Source organism: Salvia splendens, chromosome 6 (assembly GCF_004379255.2).
Source record: "Salvia splendens isolate huo1 chromosome 6, SspV2, whole genome shotgun sequence".
Taxonomy (NCBI): domain Eukaryota; kingdom Viridiplantae; phylum Streptophyta; class Magnoliopsida; order Lamiales; family Lamiaceae; genus Salvia; species Salvia splendens.
The window spans coordinates 2,146,220-2,173,808 of NC_056037.1; the positions used below are offsets into that span (position 1 = coordinate 2,146,220).

The window sequence follows — 27,589 nt, forward strand, 5'->3', positions numbered from 1 at the left end:
GTTAATTGAGGAGTAAAAATGTATGAAAGTATCAAACACACGATTAATTAACTTAATAATTCATTCAAATTTGTACGTTGGACGACATGGAGCTGCGATCGATCCGAATCAGATCATGATAGAGGTAGGGTAGCTTTGGTCTTCTTCTTTCCTACTCTTGTAAAAGCTATTCCCATCTGCATTTTTTATCTTTCTTCTTCGCCGATGCAGTTTTATTCTTTCTCTAATCCCAAAATACAACAAAAAGATTAAGTCTTTGGTAAATATAAATGGGTCCGGCTCCGGCCAAGCCCCCGTTGGAGCAGTGGCTTGGCCAACGCTATCTTCGAAGGTTCACCACCGTCACTCACATCTTCAGATTGGAGTACAGCGGGAGGCGGAGTCAGGGACTCAGGGCTCGACGGCTGATCCAGCCCACTTTTCTTCTTCTTCTTCCCCAATTTGTATTTAAATATATAATAGTAGTAAAAAAAATTTTTGGGGGGTACACTCGTACCCCCATTGTCCCTGCTCCCTCCGCCACTGGCTGCAACCTTTTTATTACCACATTCCTAGTATAACATGCTATTTGGATACCTAATTCATGGTTGACAACACAGAATTTTGATATATTTTGACAAGTCTGACTTCAATTAGTTAATTGAGGAGTAAAAATGTATGAAAGTATCAAACACACGATTAATTAACTTAATAATTCATTCAAATTTGTACGTTGGACGACATGGAGCTGCGATCGATCCGAATCAGATCATGATAGAGGTAGGGTAGCTTTGGTCTTCTTCTTTCCTACTCTTGTAAAAGCTATTCCCATCTGCATTTTTTATCTTTCTTCTTCGCCGATGCAGTTTTATTCTTTCTCTAATCCCAAAATACAACAAAAAGATTAAGTCTTTGGTAAATATAAATGGGTCCGGCTCCGGCCAAGCCCCCGTTGGAGCAGTGGCTTGGCCAACGCTATCTTCGTCCCTGTCTTGAGGAATAATTGCATAATCATCTACATCCATCATTGATTAATTGCATATTTTGTCACCCCTGGGACGTAGATCTCATGAAAATACGTTTTCCAATCGATGTTTTTCACATCCACTTCAAAGTTGAGTTTTTCCTCTTTTGACATTTCTTGGATCAACTTCTTAGTATTACCTATATGGAATCTGCACTTTCACAAAAATTATTTTTGAATTAGTACATTTTTTATTAATATATAGTCGATAATCAAAGCTAGAGATGTGACATGTATATACCTTGGTTTAAAGAATCCAGTAAATTCATACATCTTACATAGTTTTTCAACATATTCCGCTTTGGCGTTGCAACGTCGAAGTATCTTTCTATCGTCACCACCTCCGTTATGTCTCATTATTTCCCCTCTCAAACATTACGAGAAGTCCTCGAAATCGTTGAAAAAATTGACTTTTGATATATTCGCATTTTGAATTAAAGGTGTTTCTTTAAAGTAATCATATAAATATTCAAAATTTTCGAACCAAGTTATTGGGTTTTCAAGACTGGATGCAGCATGATAGATAGACGGTAGGTTGTGCCACGTGTCTATTCCCATGCTTTGCAATAGCTGCAATCGTCATATTTACTACCAAATCTGCCGGTACCTGCCAATAACATCTCTCTCTTTTCACTTATGAGGTTTATTCATCACAAGTGTTACACTAATTGCACCCTAAAAAATAAAAGAAAACGGAAAAGTAATGTACTTACAATATCTAAAGGCACTTGAGGATTTGCATAATAAGCTGGGAGTATTCCTTTTCCATAAGAAATTATCACTGGACCCAACGTCCTAAAATCAAATAATTAAACTGTTGGATCACATTTAAAATTACACTATTTTATTTCATAATATATATTGCATCATAAATAAATAAAAAGGGTATATATATATATATATATATATATATATATATATATATATATATATAGGTGTGATCAAATACAAACTCCTATCTATAATACAAACTACAAACTATGTCAACGGAGTGTACAAATTCTGTCACCGGAGTGTACAAATTATGTCAACAGGGGTCGATGTCAACGGAGTGTACAAATTCTGTCACCGGGGGTCGATGTCAACGGAGTGTACAAATTCTGTCACCGGAGTGTACAACGGAGTGTACAAATTCTGTCGACGGGGGTGTACAAATTCTGATTTTTCGATGTCAAAATATTGACATTAGAAAAATCTCTTATATTAACCGTTGATTAATTGTATTAAGTGAGTCGGATTAAAGTTTGTATAGTTTGTATTATAAAGAGTTTGTATTTTAACATGACCCTATATACATCCATATATATATATATATATATATATACCTGAATCCTTGTATCCAACCAGGAAGAGGTTCACGATAGCAGCTCTCAATGCTAGCTGGCCTAATTATGAGCAGAGGAATATCTCCTCTCATTTCATTCAAACATATCTCACCCATAGCCTTACATAACTGATAAGTAGTACTCCATCCCAATAAATTAGCTCTGTTACATGCTATCATCAAAACAATTAATATGCATACAAATATCAATGTTCTTTCTTACTAGTATAATAAAATTTTCACAATTATAACCTCTGTTGGCCAAACTTTATGAAAAAATTGGTGGCATCAATGTTGTTTGGGGATGATTTGAGAAGCAAGCTAATCTCATCAGCTACATCAAGGCCTCCTCCCATATTCAATGGCTTTTCCAATACAACACCTTCTTCTCTCTCAGTAACATAAGCTACAAATTAAATGAAGTCACGTCCGTACTAAATTACCCAACAAATTCGATAAATTTACACATCCGCGCAATAGCATTGTGTCGTTATTACCCGTGGATATGTGTGTGAAGAGGCTGAGTTTGTCGCATGTCTTGGCAAACCTCATTACTCGTTGAGGCGCATTCACATTGGTATCGAATAGCGAGTCATACCTACACATGTATACAATAAATTTTTGCAATATATATATGTTGAGATGAAATTTGAAGCTAACCTCTCATAAAAGGTAGTGGATGCTGCAGAATGAATAATAACGTTTGCATCTTTTTTAATGGATTCAATACTTTCAAAATCCATTCCAAGATTTGGCTGACAGATATCTCCCACCACAGCTATTACTTTTGCCTTCACAAATGCTTCGAAAGATTTCCCATGTTTTTCTTTCAAACACGTGAACAATTCTGAATTTATTATCTACATAATGTATTCATTGATCTAAGATTAAATAGGAAAAAAGTTTACTAATCTTATGCATTTAAATTGTACCTCGCGGTTTAATCTATTAAATGCATCTTCCTTGTCTTTTGCCTTAATTAGCAAGTACACTTTGCCCACCGATGTTGATCTTAATATCTTTTCCACAATAACTGCAAACCAAAAAATAGTTAAGAAAGTATATAATGAAATTTTTTTATTTATAATATTATTATTATTTCAAGTACCCTTTCCAAGTAAGCCGGTGGCACCAGTAACAAAAATGTTCTTCCCTGCAAAAAATTCAAGGATTCCTATTCCGGCATCCACCTCTTCTCGACCGGAAACTGCAGCTTTATCGATCGGTGGCCGATGGCAGCGATGGGAGAAGTGGGAATTCCTTTTGCCTACATTTTTCATACTAAAACCGTTAAATTTAAGGGGAATAATATTATTGGTAGTAAAGGGCATGTTTGGTTTGGTAAAGGATTTTCCTACATAATTAGGTTTGAGTGGAGTTGGAGGGTAGAATAATGAGGTAGTAGCTGCATTCACCAACATTATGTTTGTCAATCTATGTTTTGATGTCTTACAAAACCAATAAGAGTGTAATAATATAAATATTTTGATGTAACATATACCTAACTTTGCTTATTATAATATAGACTGAGTAGTGATAAATGTAAACATACATAAGCTTAACATTTTTATTAGATATTATTTCTAACTAAGCTCAAAATCATTTGTAATTAAATTTGTCATAAGTAATAGGGGATCCACTACACCCTAAATTTGCACGCTAATGAATATGTTACATGACAAAATATTATAGGAACGATTATAGACGGACAAATACTATTATTTTATAGGACTAATGTATGTCTCATAATAACACACGTGACGTGACTTCTCCATGTAGGTTGGGCGACCAATAGCCCCTAGAACTAGCTTGAAGTGTCCTATTTATTGTTTATTACATGGGTGTTGCTTAATTTATCGACTTTGTGTATAGATTTGATTTTAATTCTACAAACTCCAGAATTATAATTTTAACCTCTCAATATTTAGCTAACCTATTTTTATTGTTATACCATTCAACGATTTAAAAGTTGCCAAACATAGTTTTTATCCAATGTATCATTTTTTTTATATTTTATACTAATTGTGTTTGAATTTATGTTTGTTGTATAATTAATAGTGTATGTAATTTATAGCTAGATGGAGCAGTATAATATTAACAGTTAGACTTGTAAGTTTGATGGGCTAGCCCAAATGTGTTTGATGGGCTAGCCCAAATGTGTAGAGTTCAGATTTTAAAAAAAAAAAAATCTAATAAAATATCAATCCATTAGCCCGTATATGAGTAGCCAACCATCTGGTGACTTGGCTCTATTAGTCATCCACAAAATTTTTGAGTTAAAATGTATTTTTTCCGGTGCAGCTTATATGTTTACAATGAATAGTGGAAAAAGAGGATTTTTTCCCAATCTTTTCCAACAAACCAAACACGCCCTATATATAAAAAGGATAATTCATTTCAAATATTACTCTTTATTTTTGGAATTCAAATGGAAGGTTCTATATAAGTCAAATTTCAGTAATTGGTATATAAACATACTTTAATGATCTTAAATTCAGGCCCAATAGAGAAGATCTTTCGTCTTTAAGTTTTTTTTTCCGTCTTTAAGGGCACCCGCAACCCGTCTCGCGGGTGTCCCTTATATCGTCCCTACGAGACACGACGGGCGCGGGACGCGTTGTAGCATCCCGTCTCGTCCCCAGCCCGCCGAGACACCCGTCTCTCCGAGACGGCGCGCTGTCTCGCCACGCTCGCGCGCGACGTGGCGCGCTCCGGCGCCATGCGTGACGCCCACTCGCCGGCCAGCGAGTGGGCTTCGTTACGCTGACGCAATAAATCATTTTTTTAAAAAAATTCGAATTTAATAAAAAAATTAAAGAGTTAAAAACGGTCACATGACCGTTCAACAGTCATTTTCCTTTTTTTAAAATTTTTTTTTATTTTTTTACTCTATAAATACTCTTATTTCATCCTCATTACACACAAACACACATCTATTCTTCTCAGATCATCTCCATTTCCACTCCAATTTTCATCCCAGGAATTAAATTTGAGCGAATACAATTATTTGTGATAACGCACATCAAGTAAATACCCTCTTCGATAAAAGGCGTAACAATATTCAGCAGTTTATAATCTTCAAATTTATGGTCATACCATAGTCCAGTTGAGTTAAGAGAATATGTAATGCGAGGATTGAGTTCCACTAATGGCTTAGCCAATATTTTATACCCACCCGTTGTTGGGTTCCAAAGAGCTTGACTACCCGATATTCTATCATAAAAATGAAACAAACCATTACAACTAGCACTACTTGAAATTGAAAGAAAGTACGTAGAGAAAGTAGTGTACTTACAACATCCAAAGACACTTGAGGATTTGCATAATAAGCTGGGAGTATTATTCCCTTTCCATATGAAATGATCACTGGTCCCAACGTCCTAAAATCAAATAATTAAACTTTTGGACCATATTTAAACATTAAACCGTTTTATTTCATAAATTGATATAGTTAGTTCCTGTAAACGATATCGACGATGCCAAAAACGTCAATCATAATGACTTGAAGTTCGTCATGAGCTTGCGAAACGGGCAGACGAGGCAAACTGTTAGGGTTCGAATTCCCTAACGTCGATTTCCAAGCAATTCAAGAAACGGGTGGTCGTCGTTCGTCGAGCGCCCGGTGTCGGGTCGTGACTTAGACGGCAGAATGGGAGCAGCTGGTGCGCGAGAATTCTCATCAACAGCTTGAAGTAGGTTTCTTGATGCAAAAGCTATTGAGCCAAAGTATTATATTTCATAGATAGATGTTTGAATGATACAAAGGCTCTATTTATACTAAAAACCCTAGGGTTGGTTCGACCTAATTCTAATACGTTCGGGAAAGAACCAACAAAGAAAACCCAAACGGGGCTTGGAAATTGCCCAATTTAATCCTAACAAAAATAGCAGCAAAATTAAGGAAATAAATTAAAGAAATAAAAAGACGCAAAAAGAAATAAAGATTTCAACAAGTGAACTTCCTCGGCGGTTTGAGCTGGTCCCTCGGTCTTAACTTCCTCTCCGTTGCTGCCGTCGTGCGCGGTGAAGGCGGCGAGGCCGCGCTCACGACTTCCGCCTCGATGTCCTCGGCATTGGGCGGGTCACTCGTATCAACTCCCCCCTCCTTAACAGCATCCTTGACCTCAAGGTGGAGGTTGGGAAAACGCTTGCGAATCTCCTCCAAAGGTTCCCAAGACGGCGAGTCTGACCCGTCGGACCAACGGACCAAGACGTGCTCCACAGCTTTCCTGTCGTGCCACATCACTTGTGACTCCAAAAACGCCACCGGTTGAACGATAGGACGGTCTCCTATAAAATCGCCTGGAAGTGGAACGTGTGCAACCGACCCCTCTCCTGCCACAAATTCGCGCAGGAGACTCACGTGAAAGACGTCGTGGATACGGCTCCCCTCTGGCAGTCGCAGGCGGTACGCCACTGACCCTATACGTTCTACCACCTCAAACGGCCCGTAATATCGTCTTGCTAGTTTAGCCGACAGTGGTCTGGCCACCGAGTGTTGGCGATAGGGCTGAAGTTTCAACCACACTAAATCACCCTCCTCGAACTCCACATGTCGCCGGCCTTTATTGGCGGACTCCCGCATTCTCTGTTGGGCGCGGGCGAGGTTATCACGGAGCTCGCGAAGGAGGGTCCCCCGTTGTCTAATCAATTCTGCAACCTTCGGGGGTGTCTTTGCTGACGGCGGTGATGCGACCAACAGCGGAGGCTCGCGGCCATAAAGTGCCGTGAAGGGTGAAGTCCCCAACGCGGCGTGGTGGAAACAGTTAAGGGATAACTCGGCCCACGGTAGCAGATTGCACCATGTCGAGGGCCGATCCGCCGCAAACGCGCGCAGATATTGCTCTAAACCACGGTTCCGGACCTCCGTTTGGCCATCTGACTGGGGGTGGTAGGCCGTGGAAAAGTGGAGTTTGGTGCCGCTGAGGCGCAACATTTCTTGCCATGTTGGGTTAAGAAAAACCGAGTCCCTATCCGAGACCAGCGTCTTTGGAAAGCCATGATGTCTGACCACCGTGTTGACAAATAAATGGGCTACTCGGAGCGCATCAAACTTGGTAGGCAAAGGGGCAAAGTGTGCATACTTGGACAGGCGATCCACAACTACCATGATTGATGTGTACCCTCGAGAGGGGGGAAGGCCCGTAATGAAATCCATGGACACATCTTCCCACACCTGCGAAGGAATCGGCAGGGACTGGAGTAGGCCGGCCGGCTTTTGAGTGGAGTACTTTGTCGATTGGCACACGGCGCAGGCTTCGACGAATTTCTTAACATCCTTGCGCATATTAGGCCAGTAAAAACCTGCCGACAGCAAGCGAAAAGTTCTTTCGTACCCCGGATGGCCCGCGAGAGGTGTGCAGTGATGCTCTGTTAAGAGCGGCCGCTTGAGTTTGGAGTGGATGCTTAGGAGAACCCGTCGTTTGAAATACACAAGGCCATCAACAAATGAGAAGTGCGAGGGTGCGTTGCCCGTCGCAATCTGGTCGATCGATTCACGGACGTCGGGTAATGTCGCTGCTTCCTTACGCAGTAATTCAAATATTCGTGGCACCGGCTGAGCGACCGACGCGAAGAAGGCCGCGTCGTCCTCTGGAGGCTCGTCGGCGGTCTCGGGATGTGGGCGGGCCATCGCGGAGGGTTCGCCAGCGGGAGTGCCGCCATCGTCATCCCGACGTGACAGTGCATCAGCGGCCTTATTCGTACTGCCCTTCTTATACTCAATGCTAAACTTGTAACCCATCAATTTGCGCACGTAAAGGTGCTGATCCGGGGTTTGGACCACATGTTGTAGGAGATCCTTCAAACTCTTTTGATCACTGCGAATGATGAATTCGCGGCCCAGAAGGTATTGGCGCCATTTTTGAACGGCCTCCACTATCGCATATAGTTCCCTGTGATACGTCGAGGCCACGCGGCGACGCGGGCCCAATTTCTTGCTGAAAAACGCGATCGGGTGTTTATCTTGGATTAGCACCGCCCCGATGCCAATGTCGGAGGCGTCAGTTTCCACGCAGAACTGTTTGTCGAAATTAGGGAGGCTTAGGACAGTAGCCGTCGTCATCGCTTGCTTAAGGGCCGTGAATGCCGCCTCGGCTGCCTCGGACCAGACGAATGCCTCCTTTTTGAGCAAGTCGGTGAGTGGGGCTGCGATCATGGCGTAATTAGCCACGAACCGACGATAGTACCCTGTTAACCCTAAGAAACCGCGCAGCTGCTTGACCGTTTTAGGCAGGGGCCAAGAAGTCATGGCGACGATTTTCGCTGGATCGGCTTTGAGAACCCCATCTGACACCAAGTGGCCCAGATACTCCACCGTTGTGCCGCAGAACGAGCATTTGGACATCTTAACAAGGAATTGGTGTAACTGTAGCAACTCTAGTACCTCCGTCAAATGAGAGCAGTGCTCTTCTAGTGTCGGGCTGTAGACAAGAATGTCGTCGAAGAAAACGATCACACATTTCCTGAGCAAAGGCTGAAAAATACTATTCATTGCAGCCTGAAACGTGGATGGAGCATTGGTAAGGCCAAACGGCATAACCAAGAACTCAAAATGACCGTCGTGTGTCCTGAAGGCCGTCTTGAATACATCCGCGTCGTGCATGCGGATCTGATGGTAGCCCGAGCGCAGGTCCAATTTAGTAAAAAATTTCGCCCTCCCGAGCTCGTCAAAAAGCTCATCCGCTGTCGGGATTGGGAAGTGGTCTGGTATTGTCGCCATGTTGAGGGCTCTGTAGTCAATGCAGAACCTGAACGTCCCGTCCTTCTTTCGAATGAGAAGGACCGGTGAGGAGAACGGGCTGTGGCTCCGCTGGATAAGTCCATGTTCGAGCATTTCCCGTACTTGCCGTTCGATCTCGGTTTTCTGAAAGTAGGGGTACCTGTATGGTCTCACATTGATTGGTTTAGACCCCGGGAGTAGATGGATGCGATGATCGAACTCGCGACGTGGCGGCATGGCTGTCGGAACTGCGAAGACCTGCCTGAATTGGTCCAAAATGTGCCGTACCTCAGGATGGGTATCCATCGGAAAGTCTTCCTCCGGCGGAGCCTCGGTGCTCTCACTGTCGGCGTCAATCCGAATAATCTCATAGAACTCGTGAGTTGAAGACCGGGCCGTAAGTGATGCCAAGGATTGCAGGGATATAAGACGTGGTGAAGGAAGAACGCCATGTAGGGTCATCCTGACCCCGTTCCTACTGAACTCCAACGTTTTGCCTACAAAATCGGCCGAGATTTTGCCCAGTGATTCGAGCCATTCCATTCCCAGCACAATGTCGGGGCCGTGAATTTCCATAATGTGCAGATCGATAAGGAACTCCACCCCTTGAACCGAGAGCTTAGTTTTCCGCGCAATGTGCGAGCATACCAGCGATGCCCCGTTCCCCACGTATACGCGGAATGGTCGAATCGGGGTTAATGACAATTGTAACTGCTTAGCCACTCGGGGATGAAGGAAGTCGTGCGTACTACCCGTATCAATGAGTATACTCACGGTCGTCGTGCCAATGGTCCCCACAACATTAAACGGGCGACCTTTCGCTCCCCTAGCCAGTGCGTGAAGGTGTGACAGGTCCGCTGTGATAATTGTTTCCCCTTCCCCAGCGCTGTCGGACCCTTCAATGATATTGTCCCCCTCATCCTCGCCCACGTACGATAATATTTTTTGGTTACATACATGGCCGGGTGTCCATTTCTCCGGACAGTGGTAGCATAAGCCCTTCCGTGAGCGTTCCGCCTTTTCTGCGTTCGAGACCCGGATAGGCCGAAAAGGCGTTCTCGAGGCCTCTCTCACCGCCGCGTCTGGTTGACCGCTAGGTTGTGGCTGGGCGGACCCTGAACCGCGCGTGTCGCGGTTGCTCCACCGCCCGCGCCCTGACTGGTCTTGGCGCTCGGTCTGCGACGCCGCCAGCCTTAGGGCCAAGGCCATTGCCTCCGCCAAAGAGCGTGGTTCCTTCAATTCTACCTTCTCCTGGATGGGTTCCTTGAGGCCCGTGATGAAGATCGGGATTAGAGCCTCGTCGGACAAACCCTTTACCCGACTAAGATAACGCTCAAAAGCGTCGTGATACTCTAATACTGAACCCGTCTGCACCAATTTTGAGAGAGGGCCAATGCTATTGCGAAAACTTTGCGGATCAAACCTGTGACGTACGTCCTCCAAGAACTCCCTCCACGTCACCACTGGGTTATTTTCACGGTAATTGAAAATCCATTCTGCTGCCGGTGGGCGAAAAAGCATGACCACATAGTGTAGGCGCTCAGAATCAGGCATTCCCAAGTGGTCGAAGTAATACTCGACCCTCGAAATCCAATTCCTAGCGTCTGCTCCGTCAAAGGGGGGAGCCTTCATAGAAAGCTCCTTTGGTCTCTCCGCCCTGTGTGTCCCATATTCGTGCCGTGGTAGAGGTGAGTCCCACGACGTCGGGTGGCGGAACCCCCGTTCAACATCCCCCAAGGGTCGGTCTCGCGGCCTATCCCAACACGTGCGATGCCGAGGCTCGGGGCGATCATGGTACGCGCCATGCTGCGGGAAACGGCCTTCGCGGCCATACAGTGCGCGAGGTGCGCCTCGTCGGCGACGGATATCCCCTCCACGGTCTCGGCGACCGTGGATGAAAGGCCGGGGGACCTCGTCGTCCATCCCCCAAGCGTCGCGCGGAGAGGGGTACCCCTCGTCATCCTGTTCCTCCGAGAGATAGGGGAGATCAGGCTCAAGATCACGCGTCCCCTCCGTCTTGTCGCCACGCCGATTTGTAGAGTTCATCGTGCACTCCAATCGGTCTAAACGAGCCAGAATTTTGTCCAGGATGGCGGAGGAGACTACCACCGTGCCATTAGCGTCCGAAGGCGGCTCCTCGGTTGCCGGGACTTCTCGCCGCGGAATTCGCGGCTGTTCGTCGCCGCGCGCTGTGCTTGTCGATGTGCGGCGCGAGACACCGCCCAACACCAACTGTGAGTTGCCACCGGTGAGGAGTCCCGGCGGCGGTATACGATCATCCAATCCAGACATAATGAGTACGCAATGAAGGCACCAGTTGTTAGGGTTCGAATTCCCTAACGTCGATTTCCAAGCAATTCAAGAAACGGGTGGTCGTCGTTCGTCGAGCGCCCGGTGTCGGGTCGTGACTTAGACGGCAGAATGGGAGCAGCTGGTGCGCGAGAATTCTCGTCGACAGCTTGAAGTAGGTTTCTTGATGCAAAAGCTATTGAGCCAAAGTATTATATTTCATAGATAGATGTTTGAATGATACAAAGGCTCTATTTATACTAAAAACCCTAGGGTTGGTTCGACCTAATCCTAATACGTTCGGGAAAGAACCAACAAAGAAAACCCAAACGGGGCTTGGAAATTGCCCAATTTAATCCTAACAAAAATAGCAGCAAAATTAAGGAAATAAATTAAAGAAATAAAAAGACGCAAAAAGAAATAAAGATTTCAACAAGTGAACTTCCTCGGCGGTTTGAGCTGGTCCCTCGGTCTTAACTTCCTCTCCGTTGCTGCCGTCGTGCGCGGTGAAGGCGGCGAGGCCGCGCTCACGACTTCCGCCTCGATGTCCTCGGCATTGGGCGGGTCACTCGTATCACAAACTCATCGCATTTGCCACGACTACGATGGAATTTGACCAACGGCATGTTTAAGGGGCAAAATCGTCATTTCAATTTGTATAATTTCATTGTACTTCCTTTTGAAAGAGAGGAAACAGGGGACAGTGCTTCTCAGTAAACCTAATCGATCGCATTTGCAATTCATGTCTTCATTTGCTGCAAATTCATCTCTCTTCTCTTCAATTTCGCTCCGCACTCAAGTAAAGTCTTCACCCTCCCACTGCCGCTGCATTTCCTTTAACAACAATGATAAACAAATCAATCAACAAAAAGGTTTCTTGCTATTTTCCCCCTTTTTGTTCATTTTATATGGACTCGAATTAATGCTCAATCCGATTGCCTATGAGTTTAATTGTGATCCTGAAGTAATGAATTATACTTTCTTTTTAATTCTGGCTATTTTTGATCATTTACAGGTTTGGGATTATGGGGCGAGAAGGCTGGAAAGAGAGAATCATTCTCTCAGGCTTCAGCTGTTCGACATTTGACCGGCTCGCTTACCTCAGCCGAGGGGCTCCGTTTTGCTATTGTATGTGTAAATTTGGAGTCTTTGTATTTTTTTTTTATACTCTGTCTATTGATTAAGCAGTGTAGTTCTCAGTTTATGTTGCTGATTCATCCAAAAAAACATTATATTCATGAAATATTGGTGCTACTGTCTTTTCTCAAAATCAATGTAGCTTTTTTGGTTGGCAATTTGGGGATTGCATTCTCTCTGTAACAATCATGGTTTATTTGGGCATAAAGGTGGTGGCGCGCTTCAATGAGATAGTCACCAGGCCACTTTTGGAGGGAGCATTGGATACTTTCAAGAGATACTCGGTTAAAGAGGAAGATATTGATGTTAGTAATCTAGCTTCACTATAGCTTTCGCAATTTCATTTTATGCTTTGTATGCTCATTGAGGTAGCTGCTTGCTTGCCAATATGAACATCTTAGACTGTTTGAGGTCAAGTATTTGTTTGACTGCCTTGTTACTCAAGCTGTCAAGCGTAGCTTATGACTATGACTCGACGAATTTATTCCTGGCTGATTGCATTTAAACATATAAAATGCTGAACTTCGAACTGATTGCAAAGTGGTGAAAATACTTAAAGCTGCTAGTCTGTTGGAATATGAACTGTGTGTTTGACTATTTGCAAGTTATGGTGTGTCTCCCTAATCCCTATATGTAAGTGCATACTTAGACATTCAAAAAGTAGGAAATGTGTGGATAAACCTGAAGCAAAAAAGGAAGAATCTAGAATACATGATTGGTCTTGTTCTGTACCTTTTTGTTTTATTTAAACTGCCAATATAAATTGTCACCTTTTTTTGCAATGAGAAACCCGCATGCTAAAGAATGCATTGTTTTGATTATCTTGCACTAGGTTGTATGGGTTCCTGGTAGCTTTGAAATCGGCTTAGTTGCTGAGAAGCTCGGAAAATCAAGAAAATATCAAGCCGTCTTGTGTGGCTGTGGTGAGATTTTTTTCTTCATACATGCTATCATTTTTTAATTCGTCAATCATTCTCTAGTTCAATGCATTCTCGGAGTTCAGTTTCCAATACATGCCATGACTAAATTCTTGAGTGTTGAGGCTATCAAATTTTAAACACTTTTTTGTTGCAATAATGTGTGCACTAGTACTAAAGAATTTTATTTACCGTGTTCGTCCATAGATTAGAGGTGATACGTCCCACTATGATGCTGTTGCAAATTCTGCTGCTTCTGGAGTATTGTCTGCTGGTCTAAGTTCAGGTAAGTGTAGTCCCTGCTCGGCTTTTCACTCGTTCAAATAATTCGCCTAGTTGTCAAATGGTTCCTTCAAATCACATGAAAGAAAGGATTAGCCCAAAAATAGTTTGAACTTTCAAACTATTCTTGTTCCTAAATACGGTATCCTGTTTTATGACCCTTGCAGGTGTCCCTTGCGTATTTGGGGTTTTGACGTGCGATGACATGGACCAGGTAAATTATTAGACTTATCCTGTGTCTTTTCATCCAATTCATTTTTATGTTGATAAAGATTTCAGGATGTTGTATGCTATTGATCTTGCTTTTGAGCAGGCTGTCTTCAGACCTTTTGTGTACATGAAAATGTAAAACTATTCTCTTTTTTGCACTGTCAAAGCAATTGATATCTAAAACTATACCACATTTGTTGCAGGCTCTAAATCGAGCTGGTGGTAAGGCAGGAAACAAGGGCTCTGAAACGGCATTGACAGCTGTAAGTTCATTATAGGATTACATATTACTTCTTCAAGATCATCGCTCTCTGTTAACAATACATCTTCTTCAACTCCATTTTCTCATTCTTCAAAAACCCATTTTCACAATAAACAAAACCCTCTTCCAAAAACAGCAAAATTCAAGCCCAATGTTCCTACATCAAGAAAGCCCTTTTTGCAGACATCAAGAAAGGGTCTTGATGCAAAACCCACTTGCAAGAATCCGCAAAGATCAAAACTTTCTCCTGTTCATGGAAAATCCGAGAAAGGGTCTCAAGAATTCCAGAAAAAGATGAAAATTTCAGGTAACTACAGAGTATCTAATTCTGATGGTGGTAGTAGTTCCAATTGTGCTGAACTTTGCACTCCACATTCTCTCAATTTATGTGATCATGAATCTGCTGTAGATGATTTAGTTTATGAGGGAGGTGAAGCTGCAAATGATGTGAAAACACCACCTGTTGAGGCATCATTGTCCCCTGAAATTCAATGCCAATCCCAATCTAGAATGGTGGTTCTCAAATCTGTTGGGACTCCTGTTTTATACGGTGCTGGTCACCTCATGTCGGGTATCTCTGATAGGCGAAAATCGAAGCTCAAAGGCAGCCTTAAAGGAGGGCTGCAGGAAAAGGGGGATCATTTTTCTGATGAGAATGCGAGTGGTGATTTGCAGGTTCCTTTGCTTGCTGAGGCTTCTGTTAGGTGGCATTTGTCTCCCTGTGACCTTAGGAATAGGTTTGACCACGATAGGAATGTATGTGATGATGATTCAGGCACTGTCGACTCGTTATCTTTACCTTCGATTTTGTGTGATAAGAGTAGTTATAGTGGTAATGGTAGTGTAAGAAATGTGGAGATTGATAGGAGTAATGTAGCTGCTGTGCTCACAAAGAATTTGGAATGTAACATGGATGAATCTCTTGCTTGTTTGAATAGTGGAAATATGATTCAGACACCGGATTCAGATTCCAGCTCAGGCACGCGTTTTGGCAGGTCTAGGTTCGAGGTGAATCTTAGCAAGTCCTTTTGGCCAGATTCAATAACTGAACTGCTTGAGGGAGTGAAATTATCACCTAGAAATGAGGTTTCAATGTGGGGTGGTTTAGGTTCCCATTGTGTAGATATTTGTTCGCCTCCCGTTTCTCTTGTTCCAACCCGGATACAGAAAAACGTAGACAGTGTTTCTTCTTGGGTATCTGATACTACTTGTGATAATCTTACCTTATCTCAAATGAGAATATCATGGTGTGAAGTGGATGGGTTTGACTCCTGCTGCTGCTTATCAGATGAAGAGATTGATGGAGATAAAGCTTGTACAGTTGTTGGTTCTGTTGAACATGAGGATGATGGTTTTAGGATAGGAAATGAGCTTTCCCTGGTGATTCTTGACTACGAACCTTGCCTTCCTGCTGAAGGGAAGGGCAAGTCTTTCTCAACTGGAAGTAATGCATGTGCTGAGTCCATATGCACTGATGGAGGCGGCTTGCTTTCTTCTGATGATTCGGATTGGAGTTATTTCAACGTCACATAGAGCAGTAGAAAGTGAGTATCTACTTTTTCTTGCTTTTGTGCATTTAAAGTTGATAGAAGATATTTGAGAATAAGCTTTCAATGTCAATTTCGAATATGGAATTAGAAGACAATTACATAGAAACAGACGATTTAAACTATTAGCCTATTTCTAGTGTGCATGAAATTTGTAAGATGTTTGGAGTTGTGTTACACTTATGGATTACTTTGTGCAACTATTCTTGCAGGAAGAGTGAAGTAGATAAGCGTGCTTGCAAATACAACACAACGACACTAGCCTCGTCTCTCTCGTAGTCCTCTTAATTCGCCTTCCTTTCCTCTTTACTCCGGCCATGGAATCTGATTTTACCACTTGTTTGTTAGAGAAGATGGTGTTAAAACCTTTTTTTTTCTTTTTAAGTTGCCAGTGTTAATGACAATAAAGAGAATAAAGAGAATGATTTCAAAAATATTATAGAATATTCAAAGGAGTTCAATTCCATGTATTTCTATTTTCTAGTGCAATAAATTAAAATAAGATCGGATGATTCTAAAGATTTATCATCCCCTATTTATTCCTCTTTTTGGACAACAATTGGGGGATCGATAGTCTCCTCGGTCCTCCCATATTTCACCTTAACCAAATTTCTCTAGGCTTAAAAAATTTAAATATCAAATAGTCGATCCAAAATAAATAAAACATAAATGTCTAATTAAAAAAATAATTAAAATTTGTAAGGTATGCCTCATTAACCTCTAATAATCGTCCATCTTTCTCTTTGACTCATGAACATAAAATTTGGCTTCAACGTCAGCCAAATAAGCCAAATTGACATTTGATACTAAGACCATCTGCAACGCTGTCTCTTATCCGTCTCTTAACCGTCTCATCCCTTAACTATTCATGGGCCCCACTGTACTTTTCACTTTATCTCTTAACTAAGAGACAGAACCTGCAACCCTCCATCTCTTATCCGTCTCTTAACTATCTCTTAACTTACTATTCATTCAATTTCATTTTTTTATTTTTATTTCCAACAAATTCAATTAATAAAAACACATTTAATTAAATAAAATAAAATTACAACATACAATTCTTAAAAAAAACATAATTAAAAATCCTAAAAAAATGAAAAATACTACATAATTTAACGACGATCATGTGCGTCTACCGGTTGCCAAATTTTGCCCAAATGTGCTCCATTAGATCATCTTGGAGTTGGGCGTGGGCGGTAGAATCACGTGTCCTTGCCCAAATAGACAATCGTTCTTGTATAGACGGATGCACTCCACTGCGAGGCGGACTACTTGCGGTAGAGCTTCCTGGGGTTTCAAGGTCGAACCAATTTCCCGCCTCAGGTCCTTCGTCTTGGACAATCATGTTGTGCAAGATTATGCACGTATACATGATGTCGACCATACTCTCCATGAACCACGTACGAGCCGGGGCTTTGATAATGTTGAAGCGCGCTTGGAGAACCCCCGAACGCCCTCTCCACATCCTTTCGAGCAGCCTCTTGCTTCTGCGCAAAAAGAGCCTGCTTTTCGTTCACGGGCTGTTGAACGTCTTCACGAAGGTTGGACACTTCGGGTAGATGCCGTCGGCAAAATAGTACCCCATCTTATACCGCCGATTGTTAGCAATGAAGTTGATGGCCGGGGCTTTACCATTCAAAACTTCGGCGAAGAGGTCGGATTGGTGGAGCACGTTTACGTCGTTGTTCGATCCGGGGACCCCGAAGTACACATGCCAGATCCATAGCCGGTAGTCGGCAACGGCCTCGAGTATAACGGTGGGGTGGGTGCCTTTGTGGCCGCTCGTGTATGACCCCCTCCATGCCACAGGGTAATTCTTCCATTGTCAGTGCATGCAATCGACGCTGCCAAGCATCCCGAGGAATCCGTGCACTTCTTCGTGAAGGTGGAGCAGAAACAGACAATCTGCCGTGCTTGGCTTCCGGAGAAATTCGTCGGTGAAGGCAGCCCGGACGCCTTTGCAGAATTGCATCAAGCACATTCTCCCAGTGCTTTCTCCGATGTGGAGGTATTCGTCGAACAAATCTGCCGTTTGTCCAGTCGCAAGCTGACGGATTGTTGCATTACATTTCTACTTAGTGTGTGTTTGTATGCAAACTAGGTTTTTAATTAATTTTAATTATGATACATGTCGTAGTAATAATAATAATAGTAATAATAATACTCCCCGTTCCATGATAGATGTCAAACTTTCCTTTTTAGTTTGTCTCACTAAAGATGTCACATTTCTATTTTTAGAAAAAGTTCTCTCGCACAATAATATAAATATTATATTTTCTCTTATCACACAAAACAAAACCTCCTAAAATCTCACACCGTCCCACAAGTGTGACATCTTTTATGGGACGGAGAAAGTAATAATAATAATAATAATAATCTTTTACTACAACAGTAATAAATATAGCTTGTAAATGAGTACGCAAATTTTCTCGAATATTTACAAAATATAGTTTGCTGAACTAAATACATTCTTTTAAAATATCGAGTTATCTTAAACTCATGTACTTTCAACGAGATCTGGGCATTTTAAAAAACAACTATAAAACACCTCACTCAAAAATAAATAAAGAAATAGACAAAGCATCAAGACCAATTATCTCTTATTATTAATAATTGACTAAAAGCGTAAAGTAAATTAGTAACAATACATTAATATCTTATTATTACATCATATTAATACAAGATATAATCATTGAGTATTGTTTGGACACATTCATACGTGGTATATCTAACCAATCATAATCGCAAAAATTTGCCAATTTTTCTTCAGCAATTGTGATCGAGAAGACACACTGTGAAAATATAAAGTCTCCTTAATTAGACAGAGAGTCTAGTGCCGTTGACCACATGCTTTCTCAAACCAGGAATATGAATGTCCACGAAATACTTGTTCCAGTCTATCTTTGTCGCATCCATTTCAAACACCTCTCTCTCCTCTTCCGACATCTCTTCCAATAAAGCCCTAGTATTACCGGTATGGAACCTGCGCGTGCACAAACACATTGTTATTAATGGAGGAAACAAAACGAAAAATTAATCATAATTTTTCAACATGCTTAATTAATTTAGTCTCACACCTGGCTTTGAAGAATCCTATGAACTCATACATCTTGCATAGTTGCTCCGCATAAGCAACCCTTGCCTTGTTTTGTTTCCGAATCTTCGCGTCCTCGCCAAGTACTGCATTTCGCTTGGATACTTGATCTCTCAAGTACTTCGACAAGTCGCTAAACTGGTCGAACATCCTCATTTTCGCCATATTTTCAGATTCAACTATAGGGTTTTCCCTAAATGCTCGTATATATATTCGAACATTTCATTAAATCTTAGAGGGTTCACAAAGTCAGTTGCCACATGGTACACATTAACCTCTGCCTTTCTCATAATTCCATGCTTTGCAATAGCTGCAATCGTCGTGTTCGCCACAAAGTCTACTGGAACCTAATTCATACATTTGTAACAAACTTGTAAGATTTTTTTTCATTCTTGTAAATTCAATTATGGACATATTTGCCCCTATATCATGATTTGTACTTACAATGTCGGTGTGCAGATCGGGATTAGCTAGGTAAGCAGGGAGTTGTCCTTTCCCGTATGAAATTATTACCGGGTCATACATCCTGAAATCCATAATTTACCCATGTAAGATTACTCAAGTCACAATCAATTTATTTGCATTTTCTTGTACTATAGTATATGAATGAAAAAGAAAATAATTCATTTACCTATTTCCTTGGATCCATCCAGGAACGGGCTCCTTGTAGCAACTCTCCACGACCGACGGCCTCAGGATAAGCAGTGGGACGTCTTGTCTGGTTTCATTAAGTACCATTTCCCCCCATCGCCTTCGTCATATGATACGCTTTGTACCATCCATAATATGCAGCCCTGTAATCAGGGACGGACATAGGAAAAAAAATTATTTTACTTCACCAGCTACTAAAATTTATTTCATCACCACTTCACCAATTAAGTACCTACCGTTCTAGGCCGAGCCTCTTGAGCTCTTTCGTGGTGTCGTGTTCCTTTGACGCGACACACGCCTTCATGGCCAAGTTCATCTCATCAGTCAAATCTAAAGGAAACAAGGATGAAGAAATCTCATCGTTGTCATCATGTTTTCTCCCATTTTCTCCTATGATCAAAGGCTTTTCGTAGATTATCCCTTCTCTTATTCCATTAACATAAGCTGCAATGAATTAATAAAATTTGTAACTAATTTCTCCTCATCCATATGTATATAGTAGAATAATTATATTCGAAAACATATTTACCAGTGGAAATATGCACAAAAAGCTTGAGATTTTTGCATTTCTTGGCGAACCTCATGAGGCGTAGAGGAGCATTCACGTTTATATCAAGTAGAAAATCGTACCTATATATATATATATGAGAAATTAAATATAAGTAAACTATAGATTTTAATGAAAAGAAATTAATTAAATGTGTGTCGTAATTGAATTAACCTGTCATTTAATGTTGTGCTAGCTGCAGATTCCACTATCACATCCACTTCCTCCATGATTTTGTTTGCGGAGTTTATATCCATTCCAATATTTGGTTCACAAATATTTCCAACAATTGGTATCAACTTAGATTTTACATATTCTTCGTATGTGCTCCCATGTTTCTCTCGTAAACATACATTATCTGAAAACAAAATCAGCATATTAGTACTCCACTAGTTATAAAATTTGTCTGTAAATTACCAAACAATTGATTTATTATGCCTCAATTACTTTCCTGGAGTATTAGATTAAGTAATTTCACTTGCTGAATTAGGGTTTATTAAATACTTCAAAATACAATTTTAGAGAAAAGAAAACATATGTACATACCTCTGTTGTTAATCTTTCAACCGCAGCCTCCTTATCACTTGCCTTAACAAGTACGAAGATTTTTCCTAGGGATGTCGATCTCAGTAACTTTTCTATCAAAGCTGCAACAATTTTTGCATTTCTTGCATTTCTTGGCGAACCTCATGAGGCGTAGAGGAGCATTCACGTTTATATCGAGTAGAAAATCGTACCTATATATGAGAAATTAGAGATAAGTACTATATATATGAATGAAAAGAAATTAATTAAATGTGTGTCGTAATTTAATTAACCTATCATTTAATGTTGTGCTAGCTGCAGATTCTACTATCACATCCACTTCCTCCATGATTTTGTTTGCGGAGTTTATATCCATTCCAATATTTGGTTCACAAATATTTCCAACAATTGGTATCAACTTAGATTTTACATATTCTTCGTATGTGCTCCCATGTTTCTCTCGTAAACATACGAACAAATCCGAGTTCATAATCTGAAAAAAATAATCAGCATATTAGTACTCCACTAGTTATAAAATTTGTCTGTAAATTACCAAACAATTCATATATTATGCCTTAATTACTTTCCTGGAGTACTAGATTAAGTAATTTCATTTGCGCAATTAGGGTTTATTAAATACGTCAAAATAAAATTTTAGAGAAAAGAAAACATATGTACATATACCTCTGTTGTTAATCTTTCAACCGCAGCCTCCTTATCACTTGGCACTTGCCTTAACAAGTACGAAGATTTTTCCTAGGGATGTCGATCTCAGTAACTTTTCTATCAAAGCTGCAACAATTTTTCAATTTAAAAAAAAAATTATTTATAGTAGGAGTATTACTATATGACAAGAAAAAGATTAATTTGAAATTAAAAAAGAACATGAAAAAAATAGCAGTATCATACTTTTTCCAAGAAGACCAGTTCCACCGGTAATGAAAATGTTCTTCCCCTCGAAGAAACTATCGATCCCGATCCCGTCGCCCGACTCTGTTGGCATCGGAGGCAGCTCGCCGCACTCCGTCGGCAGTTCGGATTCAAGAGGGTGGCGGGGAGCAGTGAAGTAGGGATAACCATTATGGCTGAAACTCATTTTCCCACTATTTCTTGATTTTGACTTACCAAAAACTAAATTTGGAAGTTTGCTTTTGTTGCTAAATTTTTTAGTGGATAATTCCACCAAAGGGCTGAAGAAAACACTTTGTTTGAGCGACATTGTTTGTTTTTTTTTGTGTACAAAAGGTTGATTATTGATGGTTGGGCGAATTTCTGATGGTAATAAATGCAGGTAATAAATATAGATCACGACACAGAAAGTTACGTGGTTCGATTTACTGAGGTAAATCTACGTCCACGGGAAGAAAGGAGGGCAAATTTGTATTGCTTGATCTGGATTACAGCTTACAATACTGACTTGCTATATGAGATTCGATATCTAGAGAGCTTAACCCTTGTCTATCTGATCTAAGTTCTATTTATACATTTGAACCAAGATCGTGGCTTGCAGGTTGACAACTGCTTCATACCACTAGATAGATCGTGGGTGTAGTGGAGGTCGTGGAGGTCCTGCATGGGTCCACTATTTCCTTGTTCGGTCGAATACTGAGACCGAATTGCTGAACTTTGCCGATCAGCTTTTGCCGATCTGAGAGTAGGGCTTGATTGGTTCTTTTACCGAGCTGTAGGCTGCGACCGAACTCTTTGGTTGTGCCGAACCGAACTGAACTCTTTGGTCGTGCCGAACTGATACTCTTTCTTGGGTTTTGGGCTAATGGGCCGTCACCGCTATTGGGCTCGCCATTAGGGTTTAGTTGTTTAGTTCGTACCCCATCACTACCCCCCCCGAAAAGCGAAGTGAACCACTTCGGCATTTTGGATAAGTGTAAGGGGGAGGCTGACGTCAGGGGACGTGCCATGCGCGTGTCTGCATTAAATGCGATAGCAAATCCGGCCGTTGAATCCAGAAAAAGGGGGATTTGAAACGGCGCTACGGATTTGAAATGCCTCTGTGAATCTGATAAATATTACCATTTTCCATCATTGGAACACTTTTGCTATTGTTTCTTCTGCATTCTCTCTCTTTTGCGCAAAATTTTCTTCCGCTCCTTCAAGAATTTCTTCAGAACTCAGAACTTCTTCAGACTTTCAAAGAGTAAGAATCATGTCTTCTTCTTCTTCTGAGTCAGGTAGCGGTAGGAAAGGGGATAAGGGGTCTTCTAGCCGGAAAGAATCCGGGGAGAAGACCGTAGAGTATTTTCACAGCATCTTGAGTAAGGATACTGTGATATCCCTACACGAAAAATATTTTTTTCCTGGGGGGAAGGTTGCGATTCCCGACGACCTTCATAGGGCTGACTCGCCGCCGGAGGGTTACGCCACCGTTTATGAAGCCGGCTTGGAATGCGGGCTTCGTTTCCCTCTTCCCCCTGCCTTTGTAGAGCTGCTAGATTTTTTCCAACTCCCTTTAGGTCAGGTGACTCCGAATTCTTGGAGGCACTTATCGGCCTTTGCTGCCGAACTGCGTAGGCTAGATAAGGATCTGTCTCTGAGGGCAATCCTTAATTTTTTCCAGTTTAAGAGGAAGGGATCTTGGTTTTACTTGATCCCTTTACAGCCTTTTAGGGCCTTCTGCAAAACCAAGTGGCCAAAGTGGCAACATCGCTTCTTTTTTTATAATAGGACAGCGGCTCCGGGCTTTCCCTGGAGAGGGCCGAAGTCCGTGATTCCTCACCCTCGGTTAGAACCGTTGGACGAGCTCGAGGGCGAGCTCAATAAGATTCCTATGATTAGGAAGCAGTACTTGGAGTCTGAGCTCGTCAAGGGCGACTTCGTGTTCGACTCCTCGTCTTCGGACGAAGAGACTGAGGGTGAGGACTTCTTTTTTGTGCCTTACTGCTTTTGTGGCGAAAACTAACCTTGCTTTCTTGCTTTTTGGCAGTGAACTTGCTAAATAAGATTAGCCGCAAATCCTCCGAGCTTAAGGAGCCGGAGAAACAGAAGGCTACCAGCTCGGCGCCTGATGCCGAGAAGAATCCGAAGAGGCAGAAGACCTCTTCTTCGGATCCAAAAAAGCCGGAGTCCACTTCGGCAAAGGGGAAGGGGAAGACCCAGAAGCCCCCAAGAGCGCCGGAGAGAGACATCGTCTTGGCGCCCCCTTCGGAGCATGTCTGTGAGCCTTTTGCATGGCCAACGGACTTTGCCGAGGTAACTTCTCTTCTTGATTCTTTGGCTTTGCTTCTTTCCTATGTTTTTTTGGTGGCCCCTCTGTTGACTCTTTCCTTTTTCCATTTTCAGAGGAATAGCATGCTCAGCAAGCTCGTCGCAGTCGAACTCTCTAAAGCGTCCAGCGACTATGCTGAGATGCAGAGGAAGTTGGCGGCTGCTCGTCACCAGGCCGAACAGGCTAAGGCAGACTTTGAGAAGGCCAGAGCTGCTAGGATCTCGGCCCAGGATGAAGCCCAGTTTGCCAAAAACCAGCTCGTCATCCAGCGAGAGCAGACGAAACGGAGGGATGCTGCCGCCGTGGTTGCCCAAGGGGAGGTTCTCCGTGCTTTCGCGGAGAAACTCTTTCTGAGCAATCAATTTTCGGCCTTTGTCGGTGATCTGCTGAAACTGATGACCGATAATGCCGAGCAGGGGCCCGAAGTCGTCCTGCCGCTGTACGGCCGAGAGATAGCAGCTCGTCTCCAGAGTCTGCCGCTCCTTGAGGAGCTCGCTTCGTCCTCGGTCCTGCTTTCTGCTGACCGAGTTCGTAGTTGCCGAGCTGACCGGGACGAGAATATGGAGGCTATCTTTGCCTCCTTAGGGCCAGTTTCACCCGCTCCAATTTTCCACGGAGAGGGTGAGACCGAGCAGCTTGATCAGCAGACCGGAGACGGGCAGGCCGAGCAAGAGGTGCTGCAGATCGGTGATGGGGGCACCGAGCAGGCTGGGGGGAGCAGGGAGGCCGAGGCTGAAGCTGAGGCAGACAAGGAGAAGGAAGCTGAACCTCACCGAGGAGCCGGAGACGAAGCTGGCGGAGTATGATTTCGTCTCCCTTCTCTTAGTTTAGTTTCTTCCTTGTTGTAAAATGGCCTTGAAGCCCTCCTTGTGTAAAAAATTTTTTCTTATGAATGAAAAAATTCTTCTTTCTACACTTGTGTCTTCGTATAGCTTTTCGTACTCTCTTTTACTCCTGTTGTGGTTTACTACCTGCTCAGTAAACTGAAATGCCGAACTGACATAGCTGCTTTGTATTCTTAACTCTTAAGGAGCTGGAGGTACTTCACTGGAAGCGGCTGTACTCTTCCGCTTTAGACGAAGCTGAGAAAAAAGCCATAGCTGACCAGATGAAGAATGACGAACTCTTGGCTTGTTTAGTGAAGCTGGAGGCCGACAATAAGGACTTAGAGTCCGAAAAGAAAGATCTGGAGGCCGAGCTGAATACTGCCGTCGCTGAGAGGACTGCGTATGAGGATTTCATCTGCGGACGCGGGGGAATGAGCATATCTGAAGTTCAGAATCAAGTTGATGAACTGTGGGAGGAGCTTCATGTACTCCGGAGGAACAATGCGCTGGAGAGCTCGGCTTGCCAACAAGTTGTGAAATCATTGCGGCGCTGGGCTTCTCGGTACGACATCGTTCTTTCCCGGCGTCCTTCAATCGAGAGATTCCTTAGGCATTTCCCGCCAACAGATGCTCACACTCCAGCTCAAACCTCTGATCCACTTGCTCAAAATCCTACTCCAAATCAGCAACGAACTCAGGAGCAACCGGAAACGTCAAGACGAGAACGGACTCAGGAGCAACCGGAAACGTCAAGACAAGGACGGACTGAAGTTCGTAGAGGAGCTGTGATTATGAGTGAGCAAGATCAACAAATGCTTCGTGAAGAGACTCTTCGCCGCCGAGGTGCCAGAACTTCCCGGACTCAAGGAAGAGGCGGTAGGTCGATCAGAGCATCTCGTCGACCTGCTTATTCTTCAGCTGCCCGGAACGCCCGAACTCGGCTTCACGAGGATTTTTTGAATAGGTGGCTCAACTTTAGCAACCGTGGACAGTAGAATAGTCCTTTGTAATAGCGTAACGCCTTCTCGTAGGGCAGCGGAGTTGTATGCCGAACAAGATTTAATAAATGAAATTTTCATTTCGCTTCTATCACTGCGTATTTACAGCTCAGCGAAAAAATTTCATCGTGCTCGTCCTGGGTCTTATGAAGTAAACTTCTTTGACCGGACTCGTCCTCGGTCTTATGAAGTAAGCTTCTTTGACCGGACTCGTCTTTGGTCTTATGAAGTAAACTTCTTTGACCGGACTTGGTCCTCGGTCTTATGAAATAAACTTCTTTGACCGGACTCGTCTTTGGTCTTATGAAGTAAACTTCTTTGACCGGACTCGTCTTTGGTCTTATGAAGTAAATTTCTTTGACCGGACTTGGTCCTCGGTCTTATGAAATAAACTTCTTTGACCGGACTCGTCTTTGGTCTTATGAAGTAAATTTCTTTGACCGGACTTGGTCCTCGGTCTTATGAAATAAACTTCTTTGACCGGACTCGTCTTTGGTCTTATGAAGTAAACTTCTTTGACCGGACTCGTCTTTGGTCTTATGAAGTAAATTTCTTTGACCGGACTAAGCTTGTGTCCTAATTTGGCGAGTTTTATCGCTCGGATCGGACTTTCCCTTGTCCTAATTTGGGGATCGGACTTTCCCTTGTCCTAATTCGGCGAGTTTTATCGCGTGGATCGGACTTTCCCTTTGTTGCAGTTCGTTTCAGACGAACTGCTTGTTTCTTAAGTTGAATTGTGGTCTTGTATCCTCCTTAGAAGCTTGGACTCACAATCGTTGGCTTACATATGTTCTAAAAAGGGGATCAGCCTTCGAAGAACAAGATACCTCAGTAACATTTGTAAGAGACGACACGCACATAGACAGACAAAACGCACATAAAGACAAATAAAAAAGACGAAAAACAAGTAAAAAACAAAGAAAGCACATACCCCTAGGACCGAACTAGACACAAGACTGACTGACCGGACTGTCTCTTACAAATGGAACTTCTTGAGGTTGGAAATGTACCATGTTCGGGATACTTGTTCTCCTGACATGTGAGTCAATTTGTAAGACCCTTTGCCGAGGACTTCTGACACCCGATATGGACCTTCCCATGTGGGTTCGAGTTTGCCCAGCTTTTCTGCTCGGCTTACTTCGTTGTTTCTCAAGACGAGATCTCCCACTTGAAATTGTAGCTTTTTCACCCTTTGGTTATAATACCGGGCTACTTGCTCCTTGTACTTGGCTGCTTTTATGCAGGCCAATTCTCTTCTTTCTTCGGCAAGATCTAGTTCGGCTCTCAATCCGTCATCATTCATTTCTGAGGAGAAATTTAGAGTTCGGGGACTGGGTACGCCGATCTCAACCGGAATCACGGCTTCAGTGCCGTACACCAGACTGTACGGAGTTTCACCGTTGGAGGTTTTGGGTGTAGTTCGGTAGGACCATAGGACTTGAGGGAGATTTTCTACCCATTGTCCTTTGGCTTGTTCAATGGTACGAACTGAGCGGGCGGCTTCTCAGGATTGAGACGTGGCCCTAATCGGTCTTGCACCGGAGTCCTTTGAATCCTTTCAAAAGGAGTTCGGCGAGGATGTCCCTGATCGCCAAAAGGAGTTCGGCGAGGATGTCCCTGATCGCTATGATCGGGCTTCCTCCTGTCTCCTCGGGATGAGCTGTCTAAAGACCGTTTGCGACGGTCTGCCTCATCGGCACGGGAGAACTGGTCCGCAATGTCCCACATCTCTTGAGCTGTTTGCGGACTGCATTCCACGAGCTTTCTGTAGAGAGCTCCGGGTAGGATTCCATTTTGGAATGCCGAAATGACAAGTAGATCATTGAGATTATCTACTTGTAGGCATTCCTTGTGGAATCTCGTCATAAAGTCGCTGATCTTTTCGTCGCGACCTTGACGTATAGAAAGCAGCTGAGCCGAAGTGATTCGGGCTTCCGCTTTCTGAAAGAACCTCCTGTGGAAAGCATCCATTAGATCTCGGTAAGATCTAATGCTGCCTTGGGGGAGGCTATCGAACCACCTTCTTGCGTTC

The 27,589-nt window shown here is 42.8% G+C and overlaps 3 pseudogenes; 1 reads left to right on the forward strand and 2 right to left on the reverse strand.

Annotated features, from left to right (window-relative positions):
- Positions 1-812: 812 nt before the first annotated feature.
- Positions 813-3,736, reverse strand: LOC121807368 (annotated as a pseudogene).
- An 8,296-nt stretch (positions 3,737-12,032) lies between these two features.
- Positions 12,033-16,138, forward strand: LOC121806634 (annotated as a pseudogene).
- Positions 16,139-18,509: 2,371 nt separating this feature from the next.
- LOC121807910 lies at positions 18,510-21,605 on the reverse strand (annotated as a pseudogene).
- Between the last annotated feature and the right edge of the window lie 5,984 nt (positions 21,606-27,589).